At 35.6% G+C, this 4,895-nt stretch overlaps 1 non-coding gene across 1 annotated transcript; it reads right to left on the bottom strand.

Moving 5' to 3' along the window:
- Window positions 1–2,445: 2,445 nt before the first annotated feature.
- TRNAK-UUU (transfer RNA lysine (anticodon UUU)) lies at window positions 2,446–2,518 on the bottom strand. Its single transcript has one exon. It is a non-coding gene; the product is annotated as a tRNA-Lys (tRNA).
- Between the last annotated feature and the right edge of the window lie 2,377 nt (window positions 2,519–4,895).

Below are 4,895 nucleotides of genomic sequence, written 5' to 3'. Positions count from 1 at the left end.
TTGTTGAACATAAGAATAGGCATTTACTTGAGGTAACCCGTTCTTTACTTTTTTATGGAAATATTCCCAAAATTTATTGGTCGGATGCTGTTCATACAAGTTGTTATTTAATTAATCGTCTTCCAAGTAGTGTGTTACAATTCAAGATTCCACTGAAAGTTTTCTTTAATCGTTCAATTACAATGACTTATCTTAGAGTCTTTGGTTGTGTTGCTTATGTTCACTCGCAACATGGTAGCAAACTTGATCCTCACTCTAAGAAGTGTGTGTATTTTGGGGTACTCAACATTGCAAAAGGGCTATAAATGTCTCCAAGAAAGTTTTTATTTCTCGTGATGTTTCTTTTGAAAAAAGATGAAACTCACATGTTTTTATTTCAAATAGTCAAATTCAGGGGGAAAATAATATGGATAATTACAATGAACTTGTTGTGTAAGAATTTGCTCCTACCCCATTACCAAATATGTTAAATAGTTCATCAATCGACATTGAGCAACGAAACAATCTGGATACTCAAGAAAGAACCACAAATATTGGCTCCAGCCTCCACATGAGAATGGGCAGGCATCATCTATACAAGTTCGAAGGTCAACTCAAGTCCCTAAACCTTCCATCAGAATGCATGACTTCTCAACATATCATATAGTAAAATATCTCATATTTGTGATGATCATATTTCTCCTCATTTCCTTGCATTTTTAACTACTATTGAGGATCATTAGGAATCCACTAATTATTTTGAAGCCAATAATTCATCAGTATGTGTGAATGCTATGGAAGATAAACTAAAGACCCTTGATAAGAATCATATATGGGACATTGTTCCACTCCTAAATGGTGTACACCCAATTTATTGTCATTGGGCCTATAAGACCAAATACAACAGTAATTGCACAATTGAAAGATACAAAGCCAGGCTTATTGCTAAAGAATATACCCAAATATATGGAGTTGACTATAAGAAAACTTTTGCACCTGTAGTTAAGATGAGCATTGTAAGAATGTTAATGTCAATAGCTGTCAATTGTGAATGACCTATCTTCCAAATGGACGTTAAAAATGTATTCTTACAAAGAGATTTGCTAGAAGACGTATACATAAAAGTTCCTCTAAGTCATCTATTAAAAAATCAAAATGGTATTGCCAACAGATTGAAGAAGACAATATACGGTCTTAAGCAATCACCATGAGCATGGTAAGATAAGTTAAGTACAATCCTTATAAATTTTGGATACAAAATAAGTAGATCAGACTCTTCAATATTTGTCACGAAAACTATTGGCGGAACAGTTGTCATCTAAGTCTATATCGATGACGTAGTTATCACTGGGGGATAATTGTCAAGAAATTACCACTATTTCTCACAATAATAATGAATTCTATATATAACTGACAATAACCTACTGATTATCTTTCGAGTTGATTTTGATTCTAATTTGACCAGAATAAGTCAGAACAAACCTTAAAATCTTTTTGAATTAACTAGTTCGAATCTCCAAGAATCAAGATGGAACGAAGCAAATCCAGTTTGAATTGGTCTATTAAACATACTTTAATTTTCAAGTCATTAGGACCAACATTATATAGACTACTTCACAACTGTAATGTTACGAATGTGAGTGAAAGTTTCTAAAAATAATAGTAAAAGTTTTCTTCCCATCATATACTTCAATTCCAAGACTTGTCATTTGACCGTTTGCTTCAGTTTTATCGAAATTTTGTCAACAAAAGCTTTGATAATTTGGTCCCAGTTGACAATTAGTTTACTATTTTTAATGATCCTATGATAACTAATGGTGATTTTACCTAAAAAAAATGATAAATAATGGTGAGAGAGACAGTCAAAAGTTCAATTTGATTTTCTGTCCATAAAGAAAGGCTGATTGTCAGTTTCAAATGGAGAGATTATAGGCAAGGTTTGAAGTATCCTATAATGCAATATGATACTAGTCGATATGTATTCATAATGGATACAATCGATACGGTATATATTGATACATCCTCATATCAGATTGCACTAAAATACGTGGGTGAGTACAATACAATACTCGATACAAAGCGATACGTCTCTTAAAATAACTTGACTGGTACAATACTTTAAGTATTGATTACAGGTCTATCAAGGGAATAAGAGCGAAAGTAACTCTTGAAAAGGAATTGGATCAAAAGATTATGTTCTTCTCATATCTCTTCATCACACATTTAGAAGAGAGATTCATCTCTAACCCACCTTGCACCTTGTCAGTGCTTAGGGATGAACTCCCTCCTAAATGTAATGGTGGAAGGATGTAAATCGTTTACTCAAGGTTTGAATCGGTAGCAAAACACTGGTTGAGTTAAAACCTAAATGTAATGGTGGGGGCGTTTGCGGGCAACCGGAGTAACCTAAATGTGGTGGGGATGACGTTACCGGGAACGGTAGCAAAACACTGGTTGAGTTAAAACCGCCGTCTGTGGGAATCGAACCCACGACCACATGGTTAAAAGCCATGCGCTCTACCAGCTGAGCTAAGACGGCTACAATGACAATAATTTGAAAGGTCCCACAAAGATTTGAACTGGCGTTAATGGATTTAGAGTCCAATGTCCTCACCACTAGATAGGGGTGTCAACGGTGCGGTTTGGAGCAGTTTTGGGCTGAGCTTAACGGTTTCGGGCTGAAAAACACCTAGCCCAAACACAACCCATTAGCAAAATAACGGTTTCGGGCCGGTTTCGGTTTGGTGTGATTTGGGTTCGGGCTAACTAACGGTTTGGGTTAACAGTTTAGACTCGAGTTGACTAACGGTTTATGGTTTGTAAAAAAAGAACAATAAGAAACAATTGAGTATCCTACAACAAAAGCGAAAATTATATGAAAAGCAAAGTTGCTATTGGTCAATTTCCATTAAAAAAAAACCACCAATTCTATAGAAATCAAGAACCTAAACATTAGGTAGTAAAATGACTATTTGATCTTTGAATTCATGCTTTATTTTTTTAATTGTCTATACCAACTACCTAATGGTAATATAACAATTCAAATATTATTTACTGTAAAATTACAAAACGGGTTATAACGGGTTGCAGTTCGGTTTCGGGTTGATGCGGGCTCCACCACCCTCAGTCCAATTACGGCCCATTAAGGTTCGGTTTGGGCCAGTTCGAGCTATAACGGGCCAATGCTGTTCGGTTTTAACGGTTCGGGCTACAAATTGACACCCCTACAACTAGACCATGGGACCTATATGCAAAGTGATTTAATTCAATTTAATAAATTTAAAAAACTAAGGACATGCTTACCATAGTCTTAAGAGAAGTGGCGAAAAAAGATATACATAATTTAGACCTTGTTTCTAACATATCTTCAAACAGAGCTTATTAGAAAACAAGAATACAATTTGATCTGATCAAATGCGTATAAGAAATACAAATTCTTATAATAATAAACTCAATAAAGACATCTATACATATCAAGATTATTCAAGTAAATGTAACTGAGGATAACTTACTGATTATCTTCAGTTGATTCTGATGTTAATTTTATGAGAATAGATCAAAACCTTAATATCCTTTTCAATTAACTGGTTTGAATCACAAAGAATCAAGATGGAACCAAGCAAATCCAATTTGAATTGGTCTATTTAACATATTTCATTTTTTAATTCATTAGGACTGTTGACCCAAAAAAGTCATTAGGACTAACATTTAGTTTATAGTGGAAAGGTTGTGAATGAGAACAAAAGTTATCTAAAAATAATTATAAAATCTTTCTGCTTGAAATCCAGGACTTGTCATTTGACCATTTGCCTCAATCTTATTGCAATTTATTCAATAAAAACATTGATAATTTGGTACCCTTTGACAATTAGTTTACTATTTTATATGATTGTATGATAAATAATGGGTTTACCAAAAAAAATGATAAATAATGGGAGAAGAATAAAGATGGGTGATTGTGGGACCAATGGAAAGATTATGGGTCTATCAAGGGAATGTGAGGAAAGATAACTCATGAAAAATAATTAGATCAAAGGATCATGTTCCTCTCATATCTCTTCATCACACATTTATAATAATGATTCATCTTTGATCCACCTTGTCTGTGCTCAGAGATAAAATGTCTCATAAATATATTGATAGAAGGATGTAAGCAGATCATAATCTTCTATCCTTATAGGTCTCTCTAAGAAGTTGCAATTTTACTTCTTGTTTTTATAGTGTCGGGAGTTCTCAATAATACACATAAACACACTTTACTTCCTAGATAGATTAATATACCGTTGTAGAATAAAACTCTTTATATAATAAACCACTACAAATATTAAGGCTACAACAGGGCTGAGTTGGGCCGGGCTTTTGCACTCCCAAGCCCAGCCCTATATATTCTAATATAAGTCCATTCCCACCCTGGCCCTAATTCAGGGCCAAGGATTATTGTTCCCGACTCTAAGCCCTACAGGGCCAAGCCAAACCCATTCCTGCCCCGATTGGCCCTGTCCTTGGCCTTGATTGGCCCTATCCCTGCTTTGATTGGCCCTAACCCTGACCCTAGCCCTTATTGGCCCTATACTTGGCCTTGTTCCTGCCCGTGATTGGCCATGTCCCTAACTCTAATTGGCCATATCTCTAGCCCTGATTGGCCTTATGCCTGACCCTAGCCTTGATTGACCATATCCTTGTCCCTGTTTCTAATTCATTGAGATCAAGCATCAGAGACAAAATTAGGGTTAGGATTAGGGCCAAAATCAAAGCCAGGTTCAGGGTCAAAAATCAAGAACGGGTCAGGACAGGCCCGGTGGGCCAATGAGTAATCCCAAACCCGCCTTTGAACCTAGTCAAGGCAAGAATATTTTGGCCCTAACTCACCCTCAGGGCCAAAATATTGAGACCAAGCCCTATTTGTGTTCAAGATG

Source organism: Hakea prostrata, chromosome 2 (genome assembly GCF_041222555.1).
Source record: "Hakea prostrata isolate BN-2017 chromosome 2, UWA_Hpros_2, whole genome shotgun sequence".
Classification (NCBI taxonomy): Eukaryota; Viridiplantae; Streptophyta; class Magnoliopsida; order Proteales; family Proteaceae; genus Hakea; species Hakea prostrata.
This window is presented reverse-complemented; position numbering and strand designations above follow the sequence as displayed.